Raw genomic sequence first — 17,216 nt, 5'->3', positions numbered from 1 at the left:
TTCTGTTACAGCACTTACCACACTTTATAGTAATTTCTCTTTACTCGCATGCATTCCCAGTTAGACTATACATTCCATGAAGACAAGAGCTGTCTACTTCATTTATTCTTGTGTACCAGATACTTAGTCAAGTGCCTTGCCTTTGGGCACTGGATAAATATTTATTGAATGAATGAATGAATGAAAGTAAGGATAGTTGCACAAATAGCAAGAGAGGAGCTCTGAAAAGAAACAGAAATGAAATTTCCAGTTACAACCACAGAGTCTCTAATTCTTACTTCTTTCTTTATCAAATATAAACCTCCATAAAGATTTCTTAAATAAATGCCTTGCATGTAATAAGGGTTCATTATTCTATTCAAGAAATAAAATATTCCCTGGTTACAATTGGTGATATCCCTGCATTTCTCTAGATAAAGCTTATAATAAAAACGAAATGGCGAAAACCCTTGGTTACTTGATGTATTGAAATATTTTTCCTTATCATTCAAATATAGCATAGTCACCATTATTTTATCTTAGGTCTGTTTTCACACAAATTATCCTAATTGGTATTTGAATCCTATGATTCTCACTTAGCCAGAGTCCAGCTTAGCCACAGTTTCCCACATTCTATACCACCCACTGTCTCTATCCATTTTGTGCTGTCAGAGGCACATCAAGCAGCCTCTGAGTGTAATCACATCAAAATCGATTTTCATGGCTGAGAGAAAAATAATGGAAATTTCTCTAATGTAGTAAATGTATGTGTTCCTTTTGGTTAGCCAAAATAGACTATATATCAGACCTGTCAAAATTAAGTTTTCTTGATTCAGTGCTCTCACACCGACTTGTATACAAATTATAAAGCCATGCCGTGGAGCACCATGACGCAATCTTTCTGCTTCCCCGGTCTGCTTCTGCATGTCTCTCAAATGAATAATCTCACCAACTATCAAGCTACAACCTGATGTACAGTCTGAATCCCCAAGCAGCCTGCTCCATGTTAAGATAGAACCTTAAGCTTATTCTTTTTAGACCAATTAATTCTCCTATTAAGAGATGTGCCCAAACAGTAGCCACGGTGACATTTGGAAGGGCTCAGAACCAAATTCAAATACCATCTTTTTGGACTTTTTCCAGAGCCTAATTGTTCTTTCCTATAATCATTTGTCCCAAGGATCACATGCTTAGGCTTTTATTAGTGTTCAGTTCTCTGAAACCATTCAAGGTGATCAACCATGTTCAAATTATAATATCGAAGGGGTGGCCATCCTACATATATTTTTTTTATATCATGTTCTCTCAAAGCAGATATATCTTGAAAACACTTAGGACATATCCCTTTTTGGTTTCGTGGTAGGTGTAGTCATGGCTGCATGATGATGCTGGGAGTAAATTTTAATCTGAATGATGCAGGTTAACAGTCTACCTTCTTTTGTGTATAACAATCCTCTACTAAATTTTGAGTAGCAAAATAATTTTTAAAAGATGGCTTATAATAACTGGTAGTGTTTGCATTACGAAGGATGGAAAAAGGATTCGATATGTTAAAAAACTGACTCATGATATATTTCTGAAAGTTGCCGACCAATCAACCAACTCTTTTATTAGCATCTAACAGCCATTTATAACCAGCAAGAAGTAAACCAAAGATTTCTTTGAGTTTAGTACCCCTAATGTATTATGCTGAAATTCCAGGTTTTTATTTCTTTTGCCTAAAAGAGGCAAGAATGAATGTACACTAAAATGTGCATCTTATAAAAAAAAATGCCAAGATGTGTTCCAAAGAAACTTCAAGCATTGTGGATAATCTCATAAAAACAAAACAAAACAAAACAAAGCTTTTCTACCATCTATCCTGTTAAAATCATGGTTTATTTCATAGTTCTATTTTCTTGAGTTTAAACTAATTCTTTTGAGGCTTGTATGAGAGTAAAATCAATTCTTGGAGTTTGGTAGTCATGAACAGCAATGAGAAATTAGTTTGCATGTTTGGTAATGGAAACCTTTTTAAAAGCCAGATTGCTGTTTTTAAACTCTTGGGATTTTTGAATAAGGTGACATGGGAACATATATGAGTAGTCTGTTTATTTAACATTCAAATTTATGAATCTCCAATCATTTGATTGTACAATTAATATTTAGTAAGAGTTGTTTTGTTTTGTTTGTTTTTAAATAGCAGACAACATGGCATAAAAAACATGAGACTTAGCATCGAGAGTTTTGTGTTTCAACTTACGCCTTTTAAATCTGGTGCATCAACCAAACAACTCTTAGCAGTGCACAAACCCCTTTCCAGTGCTTCTTTTTAAAACTTAAAAAAAACCCACAAATTTCTTGAGCTTTAATTCTATACGTAGTTAATAAAATATATCTTATTTGTTTTTATATCTTTAAAAAAACCTTTAATTAATTAATTAAGTTTTTTTGGCCTTTCTTTGAAACTTCTTTGAGGAATTTAGGATTTTAAACACCTGATGGCAGAACTTTGATTTTGCATGTATAATAATTAACTGTAGACGGAAATAAAACCTGAACGAAATTTGATAACATTCGCCTTCAAAGATCAATGAAAATGTTGTAAAAGGCTAAGCTAACCTAAACAGGGTGATAAGCAATCCATTCTTACTCCTTAACAGACCTTCAGTTCCAGACATCCCCACTTCTGGGTGGCATGCCTGATGTAATGCACATTAGCACAGTTGATAGGAGAATTGATCCAGTACAAAGGCGAGAAGGAAGAACTGACAGAGGAAGGTTTCCTTCTGGTAACCTTCTTAAAGGTTTCAATTAAATTTGAAAAATATAATTTCCTAGCTAGTATTTAACAGTAGAAATTGCTTTATCTGCCCAGGTGTCATAATGAAAAATGTCCCTTGCGATCTACAAATACTTTCTAACTAGGGTAGTTATATAAATTATTAGTAAACCACCATTATAGTATAATTCTTTTGTAATGTTTATTTTTGAGAGAGAGAGAGAGAGAGACAGAGCATGAGCGGGGGTCAGAGAGAGAGGGAGACACAGAATCCGAAGCAGGCTCCAGGCTCTGAGCTGTCAGCACAGAGCCCCACACCGGGCTCGAACTCACAGACTGAGAGATCATGACCTGAGCCAAAGTTGGACACTCAACTGACTGAGCCACCCATGTGCCCTTATAGTTAATTATTTTACTTGTAGATCCTTTGGTGGATGCAGGGATATATATTTCAATCCAAGTGGCCCAATCATACACTAAAGCTCTGGCAATCCCTGGAAAACTACTATGTGAGTTCAATACATCAGCATTATAAAATGGATCATATGCGTTTTATGCATTTAGTGAAGTTCTTAAGTGAACATTTACTCATTCATTTACAAATATTTATTGGACATTTACTCCTGCAAGCTCAGTGCTAGGTGCTCTCATTTAAATTCTGTATTAATTTTACAATGGGGAGAGTTGGGGATATTTCTGGTATTTTGCTACCTAAGTTCAAATTCCATTTTCATCAATGATTTATAATATTAAATTGGACAAATTACTTAACCTTCCTGTGTCCCTCTTTTCCCATATATAAAATGGGACAACAAGAGTGTGAAAAGTCACGGGAACTCTGTGATGATTAAATATAATAATGCATTCAAGTGTTTCTCATGGCAAAGTGTTATACACAGTAACTGCTATTATTTTCTCCATTTTATATATCCCAAACTGGGGCTATGAAAGGAAAACACCTTGCTTATGGGCAAATAGGTAATAAGTGGAGAAGTGTGGATATAGATTCTATTTCTGTAAGTTGAAAGTCTCTACTCTTATCTTTTTAAAAATTATTTTTATCAACATAATACCTATGCATCATTTTCAAAAGTTAAGTGGTACTGTAAGACTTAAAATGAATGCAAACGACAGCAACATTTTTTCCTTTTCCTCTTCACTCTTAATTCCAAAAGCATGGTGATATTCTTCTTTTTTGATTTATTAACTTTGGACATTATTTATTGCCTTGCTATTATGAACTAGGAAGACAACACCCAAATGTTCCCACCATCTACTTTGCATTCTTTCCTTCTTCCAATGCAGTTTTATCAAAATTGTTCAGATAAAGCAATTTTCAGTGTTTACATTATAGTTGCTAAGTAATTATTTTTTACTCCTGAGCCAAGTCAAGCACTATATTTCAATTACCTTTCCTGTGCAATATTTTGGGTTTTTTTTCCCGGATTTCAATAATTTTCTTGAATTAATTTTGCTTAACTTTCTATGTCCCTATCATTAATTTTTCCATTAAATCTTCAAAAAATATCAAACCACTTTCAAAACCTCTTTTCTGTGTGTTCTAAAACATTATGTCATCTGTTTGTTTCTCCATTCTCCCTGGAGACATCATTCCTCAAGCCCCCATTCTTCTACCCCTTTCTCAAATTACATCTCAGGCCTGCTGTGCTGCTCACCTCTCTTCATGGAGGATCCATGCTTTCCTTGATTCAATATCTTCTTTCTCAGTTACTTTCTTGTTTTGATGGAACATAATTTGAGATGCCTAAAAATAGTCGCCTAAAAAGAAGGTGACTGGTGATAAATAGTTTGAAACTTACCGTTGAAAATTGTTGTGTACTCTCAAAATTGATTGATAGATGTCTAGAGATAGAATTCTCTGTCGACAAAGAAAAACATATTATTTTCAAGATTTTTAAAGCATTACTCCACTGTTGTTTGGTTTATAGTTTTGAGATGTCAATTGCCATTCTGTTTCTCCATCCTTTAGGTAAGACTTGTTTGTTTTCTCCATGGGAGAAAACAATTTGGATATTAATTTATTTTAGTGTGAGAAATTTTATGATAATAAGCCTTAGTGTGGGTGATTTTTTTCCTCATTATTCTGCACAGAACTGAAGTGGGACTTTAATTCTGAAAGATTTCCTTGCATTATTTCTTTGGTGATTTCCTTTTGTTTTTTTTTTTAATTTCCCCTGTTCTCTTTTCCTGGAATTTATATTAGTCAGATGATGGACCTACTCATTACCATTTATCATTTAAGAATCTCCTTTCTTACCTATTTTTGGAAAATCTTGGCCTTTTGATTCTATTTTCTTGAAGATTTCTGTTGAGGCCAAAAGTTGTATAAAAATATTACTCAGTGACACTAATCCCCTGGGAAATGCAGATCAAAACCACAAGGAGATTATCACTTTACACCTATTAGTATGGTTATTACTTAAAAAAGGCAGCAAGTATTAGTGAAATCAGAACCCTTGAACACTGTTTTGGGGAATGAAAAATGGTGCTCCTACTAAGGAAAACAGTATGGAGGGAGGCTCCTCAAAAAACTAAGAGTAGATTTGCCCTACGGTCCAGAAATACCACTTCTAGGTATTTTTCCAGAATAATTGAAATCAGGATCTCAAAGAGATATTAACCTTCTCATGTTCACTACAGCACTATTCACAATATCTGAGATGTAGAAATATGTGTCTATTCATGGATAAATGAATAAAGAAAATGTGATATGTACATATATGTGTACATATATATGTGTGTATGTGTGTATATATATATATATGATGGAATATTATTCTGCTTTAAAAAAGAAAGAAATCCTATAATATGACAACATAGATGGCCTTTGAAGACATTATGCTAAGTGAAATAAAGCAATCACAGAAGAACAAATACTTCATGATTCCACTTATATGAGGTATCTAAAATAGTCAAACTCATAGAATTAAAAAAATAAAATGGTGGTTGCCAAATTGGGGAGAAAGAAATTGGAAGTTGCTAATTAATGTGTATAAAATTTCAATAATGAAAGATAAATAAGTTCTAGAGACCTGTTGTATAACATTGTATCTGTAGATAATAATGCTGTATTGCACATCACAATAGGTAATTTGTAGGTATTTCATGAAGAACATAGGTTAAGCATACTTATCATAGTAATAAGAAAAGATTTCTGTTGAATTTTTAACTGAAACTATCCTGTAAAATCATTTTTTGTACTCTAATTATTCCCTTTTCACTTTTTTTTTTAAATTTCCTTTTTCTATAAGTTGATCCTCATTTCAAGAATGTAATATCTTCTTAAACTCTTTAAGGTTGAAAATTTGTGTGTTTTAAGATTTATTCAGATCTCTGCTTGTCCCCATTTGTGGCGAGTTCCCTCTGGTATTTGCTTCAATCTCCTTTTTTTCATGCTGAACCTTCCCATATATGTCTGATGATTCTTGACTACTGACTCATACTTAAAATTAAAGCACTAAAGAGATGATTGGAAGCTCTGTGTGCAAGACTTCACTATGGGGTGATTGGGTTGGCGTCATAGCACTCTTTGTCCCAACATATTTAAATGTCCATTTCTGCACATCTTTCTGTTCACTCTCAAAGCCATTACTTGCTTAGAAGTCAGCCTCCTATTTCCAGAGAAAAATCCTCCAACCCATCACCTGTAAAGGTAGAGGGAAAAGGATGAAGAATAAATTTCCTTGCCAAAGTTCTTGGAACTAACAAGAAGAAAGATGAGGATCTTAGGTTCTATGTGTAGACTCTTTAAAAATACCTCTATTTTCAATAATGTGCTTTTTATTTGCCAGACCTTGAGAATCTTAGCTTAATGTCTCCACATAGCAAGTTGTGTCCTGCCAGGAGTGAAAGGGATGCTAACTCTGTTACGGCAGATGAGGAAAGAATCTCATGAACTAACTGCTCTTTAATTCAAACTTTCAACCAGTTACAGATATTAAAGAAACCTGTAATGTAGCTGATGCTTCGAATTCCTAAACTTTCTGAGGTTCTACAGCATGGATTTTTTTGCCTCTTTTTTGATATTTCAACTGTAGATAATTACCTTACTTCCTGATTCTAAGATAAATTTTTTTCTCATTTTAATATTTTTGAATGTGGGGAACCATATTACATTCAATTGCACCGTGGAAGATTGTCTTTTCCAAAAATAGCTATAATAATATCTTCTTCGAACATGCTGTTTTTTTCACCGTGACCTTACCATTCTTCCAAGAAGGCAATGAGTATATGTCTTTTCCCATTGAAGCTAGTTGAACCTTTGTGGCTGCCTTGTTCAATAGTATGGAGTGAAAGTGAGACTATGTGACTTGAAGATAGATCTCAAATAGCAATATGGCTCTGTCCGGCTATCTCTCTTGGGATATTTGTTCTTGTAAATACCTTGTATGCTCTGAGGAAGCCCAGGCTACATGTATAGGCTGCATATACATGTTCCAGCCAATAGGCCCACTTAAAGTCCCAGATGACAACTAACAGTAATCATCATCCATGTGAGTGAAGAAGCCTTTGGGATGATGCCAGACCTAGCAACTATGCGGTCTCAACGGCATGATATTTCCTGATCCAGCCCGGTATAGGCAGCCCATAAAACTGTGAGAGATAATAATGAAATTATTATTGTTGATCTAAGCTTCTAAATTTGGGGTGGTTTGTTACATAACAATAGCTAAGTAAACATTCATAATCATAAATTTATAATTATATTTGGCAGTGAGTTTTTTCTTTCTCAATGAAACAAACTAATGGTGCATCTTATAATAGATGGAAACTCAGGTTAAAAAATATATTAGTATTCTACTTCCTCTGTCTTGTTAACTCTTCTTTTGCTTTCTATGTTCCAAAAATTTGTTGTCCTATCTCGATTACTGATCCTTCCCCTGGAGATTTTATACCCTTCCTTTCTTTTCATTTTAGTGAGATTATTAGAAGGCGTGGTGCTGTATGTTCAATCTGCTACGTATTGTTCTGTATATAAGGTTCTAAATCTACAGATGTAGTTTCAGCACTAATCATAAAAACAGTGTTATAGGGTTTTGGTTTGTTGGTTTGTTTGTTTGATTTTGCATTATTATCCAGGTTTTAGTTCTTTATTTTAGTGTTACAATTTAATGTCATTAAAATAATTCAGTGAAGATACTCTGCACAAATAATAGAAATATAACCAAAAAATGGACCAGAATTACTTGTGGGGTGACAATAAAGTCAGCATAACTTTCTGATCCTTAGTTTTCATAAGCACAAAGTAGAAATGTTAGTTCGAACAAGAATTTCTGGTGATAATTTCATGAGATAATACATAAAAACCTATACCTACTACATAATACATCTCTAATAAATATTGGCTCAATATGAATGGACACAATATAATTTTCTTCATTATCTTGAATGGAGCAAAGATAAATTAAATTCTAAAAAGCATAAATTATTTCTGACCTATTAATCATGTCGAGTTTTTCATAATATTTTATACATTAATCTCTCACCATGAATGTATTTAAGCATAGATTTGGTTTTTTGTCTTCCTGACATCTGTTTCCTTTTCTTCTGGTAACAGAAGCTCAAATTCCCTCATTGGCTAGTCTTGGTAAACTGACCAATCACGTGGCTCAGCTTTCCCATTGACAAAGGGTACATAAATGATTCAAAGTAAGCCATAACTAAGTTCTCTACCAGGAATTTGAATATTAAACTGAGCAATCCAGAGATTAAAAATGGTCAGATTTCACTCATCCCAAGGCCAGCACTTTGAACAAACTGCCCATTAATTCTTGTTGCTTGGATTCCTGGAACTGCTTTCTCTGTCCTTGCTGGTATGTTTCTTCAACTATTCCTTTGAATTACTGAGCCATTCTATATTCTTCCTAATAAATTTCCAGTTTTGCTAAAATTAATCAGAACTTGTTTCTGTTGCATGCACCCAAAGACTATCAATTGATACATTGCTATTCTGAGAATTCATTTTTAACAAAAAGATAAGCCATATTTGAAGATAGATCTGACTTGATATAAATGAGGGTAGTTTAACCAGCTTATAATTTTCCATGTCCTTTCCACAAAATATCTCCTTATTCTCAGAATAGGCTGTTCTTACATACATTAAAGCCAAGATTATTCACTTTCCATATCTTTAAGATTTCAACAAACACAAGGATACATAAGGATGTATTTGAGAATATATGAAAGTAAAGTCGAAAATAGAGTAAGATCAAATGGCTATAACTTGAAAGCAAGATTAATTTCAAATATGTTAAGATAAACAAAATTGCCTTCACAGGACAGGTAAACATCTTAAGTACACTTATCTGGAATTCGGGTTGGAGAATTTGCTGTACTTTAAGTGAGCCGATGATTTAAAATTTACACATCACTTGGAGGTTTTCTCCTTCTACAACATTTAACTGGTATGGTGGTAAACTGAAGCAGTTCCTTTGTGAGCTGTTGCTTAAGTAAAACACAGGAGACACATTCATGGGATGGGCCTTTCTACACTTTGCCAAATTGTAATTATCCATAAACAAAGACCAGAAACCCAGAAAAAAAAATCTATTCGTCTTGCCATGCCTTCATAAAGCCCTTCCTTGGATTATTTCGATTGCTACCCAGAGTCATATTATTACCAGCTGACGGGTGTGGCACGGATGGCTCAAAGCAGAGAGGTTTGTACTATTTCTTCGTGCCTTTTCTTACAGAGTTTTGGTGGCTTTCAGTTTTTTTTTTAATTTCTCGTGTAATTGTTTCACTGTTCTTGTTGTTGATTTTACTTAATTAGTCACGATGTGGTTTTGTGTATAGGGCCGTTGCCTGGCTCTTATTGAACTCATGGTAACTGAACATGGCTCTGTTTACTACTCTTCGGCTGTTTGTTTGAAGGATGCCCTGAACCATTTGGGTTTCGTCACGTGGCAGGAAGCTGGCCCTGAGTTCTGAGATTTTCGGCCTGGTATCTGAGCATTTGTGCATATAGTATCTTTGGCTTTCTAAGGCTTTTGCAGGTTTGGTCTTTTCTCTTATCCTCCCTCCCATTTTCTCCCTTTCTCCACATTCCCTGCTCATTCACATGTGTGCTGTCTTGCTCTCTCTGTCTACACACACACACACACACACACACACAGGTTTTCACCATTCATGGCCTTTTTGGTCATTATGTATGAGAGAAGTCCAGTAATAAACAGCAAAGCTATTACCCCAAACTCTCCTACTTAAGATTACCTTCCGATTTTTATGTTTGCTATTTGTTTGTTTTCTTTTCCACGCTCTCATTACCCTTATGAATTCCTTTGCACTGCTACAAATTTTCAGTTTGCCTAGGAATTTGCGGAAAATCGTAACAGAAGCTTCAGGCCTCTCCTACCTTCATGAATCCACAGAAGGTGTTAGGGAAACTTCAGTGAATCCATCTTTGCCCCGTTCCCGTGATCTTTGGTAGAAATTTTCCAATGCCAGCTAGCAATTCAGACTCTGCTTTCTCTCTCCACAGACTTTCATCTCTTTTACACTTTAAGAATCAATTTTAGGCCCTAGGATTATTTTATTTCACCTTCCTGAAAGTTTCATTTAATATACTCTGCTTTTTAAACTTTATATGTATTCAAAAGTTCATAGGCAATGAATCTGTAGATCATGTGCGTATACAGTATTCCCATGTAGTTTCCACCATATCCTTTATATGTGAGTGTCGGAATTATATTTCAGAGTAAGGACCGAAGGGGCTTTTAGGAGAAGGGTATTTCATTAACTTACCTTCTGGCATTTTAACTGTTATCAGCTGTACAGTTTAGTTTTATTACAACAGACATTATTGTGATAACTTTTCCTACTTTATCTTTGCAATTTATTGGAGCAGTTAATTTCTCAAAAAGTAAGAGCATTTTTTCTCATTAGAAGTGCCTTCATGGCCTCTTTGATGCATGTTCCTTGCTATTTAGAAGAACTGCTGATAAGTGATTTTGACTTGTATCCTCAATAATGTGAGATGTTTAACAGAAACTTGGCAGACCACTTAGGGGCTGAGGCCATTTCTTAAAACCAGCCCCAACTGATTAATTTCTGTCCCATTACTGCCACCAACATTCAGAAAGTTCCCATATAGCAATGGCCAGCCAAATATACTTATGAACTTCCTAAGGACAAAGTTTTTACTTTGTTTAATGAATCATTTTTTCCTCTAAAATTATTGTTTCTCCTTTTAGTTATATAACTCCAGTATTTGACAGCATTGAGCTTTAAGGACAGAATCTATTAGCTCAAAGTAAGTGAGAGAGATTTCAATTATCCAATAAATATGTGCTCTGTATAACTCCAAACCATGCAACTCAATCATCCAAATTATCTTCTTTGACCAAATAAGCCAGCAAAAGCCACTCTCCCTTTCTCTTTGTCACATTAAAACTACTCCATCTGTACAAATTTTATATTTCCCCTCTCTTTTGTACCTCTCTCTATTTTCTAATATTTTCATCTCTTTTGGACTTTGATGTTCTTGTGTGTGTGTGTGTGTGTGTGTGTGTGTGTGTGTTTGGTTTTTGGTTTTTGGGGTTTTTTTGTCCAGAGTTTTTTGTTTTTTGTTTTTTTCCTCACAGAGCTCTATGGAGATAAAGGAGGAACATTTACATCTGAAAACATGAACCAAAGGTGGCAGCCATCAGGGAGTCTAGTAAGTGGTAGATAGGAAGCAAAGAATAGTCAAGAATCTAGTGATATGAGTAGGACAGGAAAAGGAAAGAAAAGGTTGATAGTGGCTGAGATGAAAAGATGACACTATTTTAATCACCTAAATATTAGAGCTGCTTGTAGACATGACTCTTCAAATTTCTGTTTTTTCTCTTTCTACAGGGAGCACTTGTCTTAAAAATCCAGAGTGGCCCACATTCAGAGCTTCAAGATTCCATCCCTTACCTTCTGGGCTTATAAACAATGTCCAGTTGGGTAAGTCAATGGTAATTAACTATATGATATTAACAACAACTCCAACATTCCTGGATGTCTACCATAGGCCTACAGAGCTTAAGGTATTTTCCATACATTATTTTATTCATTCCCTTCTGCTGTCCTTTAAGGTAATCATTGTCCCTAGTTTGTCATCAAGGAAACTAAGGTGAGAGAGATAAGGTAACATTTTCAAGATTACACAGGCACTTTGTCACCTTTAGGTCTTTGGATTTAGGTCTTTAAGATGGTTTCTGTACCTCTTCTATTCTCTTTGGCATATGTCCAACGATGTGGGAAGCAAACACAGAAGGAAATGGTAGATAAAATTAAATTTCCTTATAACCTGCAGCCCACTGACAAATACTTGAGGCAGGCAGGGTAGTACTTTTCTCCAGGAACTCCCTATTGTCTTAATGTCAATGCTTTGCTAAAGGGAAAAACAACCTTAGCTTGACAATAGCTAGGCCTCCGCCTTCATATCCTGTGAGTCTTCTTTAGTATATGAAACTCCCTTTGGAAACTTCCCCTTGACTTTATCTCCCCCAACTCCCAAGTATATAACCAGTCTCTCCTTGGTCTGGTCTGCGGCAGCTCTTTCTGCCCACAGGTCCTGTCCCTGTCTTTAATAAAATTACCTTTTTGCACCCAAGACATCTCAAGAATTCCTTCTTGCCCATGGGCTCTGGACCCCCACTACCACCATTCTAAAACCCCATCATCCACTATCCACCAAAATTCTACCCAAGATTGTACTCGATGCTTTCCAATTGAATAAAAATAATACAAAGCTTGGGTGCTCTGCTTAATTGAAGTTATAATTACCTTTATTTCATTGAAAACTCACTTTAGGCTGTCACTCATATTTGTAATGCAAAGCCCACCTATCAGTAACATTATACCTTTTTTTTCTAATCTAAAGATTTGGTATTTGGGTAAACTTTACATCTATTACAGTGCTACATCCAAGGCACTGGGTGATAAATAAGACCCATAGAGTCCTGCTTCAACTAGCTTACACACTAAGATCCCAATGCAGAGAAATGACAGAACCTGAAGTAAGTCATCAGCTGAGCACCAGTGAGTTTTGTGGGCTTTTTCAAAAGAGATGAGCTTCAAGAATGCTTCTTGAATATTAATCAGGAAACAAACTTGGCCTTCGGGAAGGCATGAAACAACACCAAAAACTGAGTTTGCTTGACACAGAAAAAAATTCAGGAGGACAATGGAAAGAAAATATAGAAAATCAGAAGGGTTAGAAAAGAAAGAATCCAAGAAGCACCCCATTTATGCAAGGCAATGCAAATGGGGTACTGCAGGCTTAGGAAGAATGAATGATTGATTGGCAGAATGGAAGACAAAAGCAGCCTTGATAGCCTTATTCTGAATTGCTAATGAAAGGGCCCTATGACCTCCAAAGCCAGAACATTCCTAAGTGGCTCCTACACTGATGCTGCCTGAGTATTGGGAGGAAGAGTAAGGTGTGCTTCAGCCTCTGATTCCACACTTCAAACCATGGGGCACTTGGACAAATCTTTATATCTTCTGAAGTTTTGAAGGCATCACTTAGTAGGCAGGGAAACTAAGTTTCATGAGGTGAAGTGTCTTGACTGACATCACAATGGGGGTGGCTTTTAAAATGGAGCACTTTACTATTTAAGCTACTAAGCTGCTATAACAAAGAATTTCTAAAACTTACTGACTCATTTAACACTCCAGGGAAGGGAGATCACAAGATCACCTGGGGACCCCACCACCTTCAACGAAGAACTTTCAAAACTAATCTCATCTTCACCATGTCTAATCAATGGGAAGTACAATGTTGAACTTTACCTGAGTCCTATGATTCTGGAAAAGAGTGAAGGTTAAGAAATCTCTCCATTCTTTTGTGTTCTGAGAAATGGCTTACTCAAAGAGTCACCCTTTCCAATACGATTTCCATACGACCCATGAACACCCCTTTGTTTACCTATGGCAGGGCTAGATACAAAATCTAATGTCTTATTCCTTGCCTCATTGATAATTAATTGAATTGCTTATTCTCAATAATCAATTAGAACAAAATATTTGCTAATTAAACTTTGGTTGAGTTTCTCTCCTCCTTCAAAAGCCCCTGGCCCTTTTGACCCCATCCTCAGCTTCAGTCTGTATACATCTTACTCCTGGGAATAGGCTGGCCTCAGAGGTAAACATTCTCTACTCTGCTATCAAATCATAAACCCTCATATCCCACACGTGGTTCCTTTTAGCTCTGAGGTTTGTCACATAGCTCTATGATCTACGTCAAATTTTACCTTCATTATGTATCAATTTCCTCATTTAAGAATAATGATAAAAATACAATCTGCCTCACAGGGTTTGGGGAAATACTAAATAAGAAAATGCAGGTAGAAGGCTTAGTCTACTACCTTTGTACAGTAATCACCACCAACGATAGTTTTCCACATACTAGAACAAGGCATAGTATTTTGATATCCATTGTATTTCAAACTTCTCATAGTGACATGGTAACAATAGAGTAAGGTTACTATTATTATCATTTTACATAAAAGGGATCTGAGACTCACTAAGGTTAAGGAATTTGTCTCATATCAGAGTAGTAGAGTATTTGGGATTCAGAATTTGGTTTCTCCGACTATAATCTCCATCTCTGTCATCTCCTTCATGTTACAGAATGCACTTTCCTAACTTGCAGAGTACATTATATAATGAACATCCCCTGATTTTAAGGGAGAAAACACTGTTTTATTGACTCAGTTTACTCAAATGAAATATAAAGATGCACTTCTCTAATAATGCGTGCAAAAGTAAGAAATATCTTATTTTCCCAAAATAAGTTGTTGAATAACAAATGTTCCACTGGAGTTTTTGAACCTGTTATGCTTGGTCAACCAGACCAATGTCCATGGCATGAAGTAGTCCAAAAAGATGTGCTGAATGTGTTGAAAGGAAGGAGGAAAATATGGCAGGACTTTTGGGAAAATGACAATCAAATAGACCACAGAATGGTTGGAAATGATGTTAATGAAAAGGTATACTTCTGTTTTGTTCTCAGATTCATGATGGCTGCAGACTTTCTTTAAATTCCAACTCTGTTCTTACCCACTTCAATTCTATCTAACTTGAGGGAAAGGAACAGCATGTTAAAATGGTTTTGTGGGGGATTTGGGGCTGCCTTTTTAATGAAATTAAGGGGAAAAGTCAGGAATCAGTACTCTAGGGGACTTAAAAATCAAACTTCAGCTGACTTAGAAGAGATAAATATTTAAACTCTAAATATCCTATAGAGCTCTTTGATGGTATCTTTAGGATCATGGTAAGATTGTGGCACTACAACAGTAAACATAAATTGAAAAGAGATGATAATTTGAATGTTGAAAAATATTTCTAATTAACCATTCATACATGATCAGCATTAGATTATAGGATTCATGATGGTAGGAAAAATTTTGTATTCAAGTCTGGCTCCATCCATTCATCCATCCATCATCCATTTGTCTATGCATTCACTGGTTCATTCAGCAATCATTTACAGAACCCCTATTATATCTGTGCCATTGGCTAAATGGAACATAGGAATGAGAACATAATTTCTTCCTTCAAAATGCTACAGTTCAGGGGTGATTGGGTGGCTCAGTTGGTTAAGCATTCGACTTCAGCTCATGTCATGACGTTGCAGTTGTCGAGTTCGAGCCCCGCATTGGGCTCTGTGCTGACACATCGGAGCCTGGAGATTTCTCCGGATTCTGTATCTCTCTCTCTCTGCCCCTCCCTGTTCGCACACTATCTCTCTCTCCTTCAAAATAAATAAACATTATTTTTTTTTTTAAAAAGTTAAAAAAAACACAAAATCCTGCAGTCTACTTGAAGATACTTACACACACAACACCCAGTGACAGAAACAAACTGTAAATGTGTTATAAGGAGGTACAGGAAAATTAGGATAAGTATTTAGGAAAAATGATTAATTATGATGAAAGAATTACATAAGGCAAATGCTTAGTACAGTGGGTTCCGTGGTGCTGATAAACAACAAATAATTACGAAATAATTGAGTGAATGAACGAACACTAAAAGCCATACTCATTCAAGGTGCTGATTTCAGGCTTGACTGAATTATTCATATTTGGTATATTTTTAAAAGTCAGACCAGATGATTTCCAGGTCTATGAAGAGAGCCAATTCAATTCAACAGAATTTGCTTTCATAAGGTCCTTGTTCATAATGCTTCATTGGTTCTCCTGGAAGTTGACTGATGGTCAGACCCTCTCTGTAGGATGAAACAGTCAGGAACCCTGTGCACATAACTGAAGTTATTAAGAATGTATGTGGTTGGAAAGCAAATAACCCTGCATCAAGTCCCCAAAACGTATTTTCCCCTGGGAGCCTTTTCATATACTGACCTTCTTACCCAGTAAACCTACATACATATACACACACATGCAATACACACAATTTGAAGCCACTTTGTATGGGAAGTTTGTTGTTGTTGTTCTTATTGTTGTTATTGTTGTTGTTGTTGTTTATCCCCAAACTAGAGAAGGTATTCTTCCTAGGTGGTATCCTGTACTTCTCTTATAGTATTAGTGACACTATTCAGTTTTATGTTTAACTTTCTTAATGTTTATTTATTTTTGACAGAGAGACAGAGCATGAGCAGGGGAGGGGCAGAGAGAGAGGGGGACACACAGAATCCGAAGCAGGCCCCAGGCTCCGAGCTGTCAGCACAGAGCCCGATGCCGGGCTCGAACTCACAGATCGCGAGATCATGACCTGAGCCGAAGTCGGATGCTCAACCGACTGAGCCACCCAGGCGCCCCTAGGTTTAACTTTCTGGATTATAAATTCTTTGAAAGCACAGAGTGAGTCATTTTTACCATTATATTCCCATTGCCTCGTGTAGGTCTTGGCACATGATAACAAGAAAATAATTATTCATCAATGGAGTAGCAACAACAAAAAAAGAATGAATAAATGAGTGTAATGTATTGCTAGACTGATCTTCCCTAAAAGAGCTCTGACCATTTAGACTTCCACTATGAAACTCTCTTCTGAATTCTTTTTTTAAAAATGTTTTTGTAATGTTTATTTTTTAGAGAGACAGAGACAGAGTGAGAGTCGGGGAGGGCAGGGAAAGAGGGAGACACAGAATCCAAAGTAGGCTCCAGGCTATGAACTGTCAGCAGAGCCCGCCGCAGGGCTTGAACTCACAAACCATGAGATCATGACCTGAGCCGAAGTCGGAGCTTAACCGATTGAGCCACCCAGGTGCCCTAAAACTCTCTACTGATTTCTAAATACAATTTAAACTCCTTGGAATGACAGTAAAGATCTTTTGTAATCTACTCCACATTATTGCTCATTCATACGTCAAAAATTCCAGCAACATTGGCATCCTGAAACATTCTTGAAGACATTACACATCACCGTTTCTCCTGGGTCTCATATTTATCTGACTGTTGAAACTTTACCCATTTTCCAAACCCAGCAGAGCTGTTTCTTCCTTTAAGAAGACTCTCTGACCCCT

Source organism: Neofelis nebulosa, chromosome 3 (genome assembly GCF_028018385.1).
Source record: "Neofelis nebulosa isolate mNeoNeb1 chromosome 3, mNeoNeb1.pri, whole genome shotgun sequence".
Taxonomy (NCBI): Eukaryota; Metazoa; Chordata; class Mammalia; order Carnivora; family Felidae; genus Neofelis; species Neofelis nebulosa.
The sequence above is the reverse complement of the archived record's forward strand: the minus strand, read 5'-3'. Positions refer to the sequence as shown.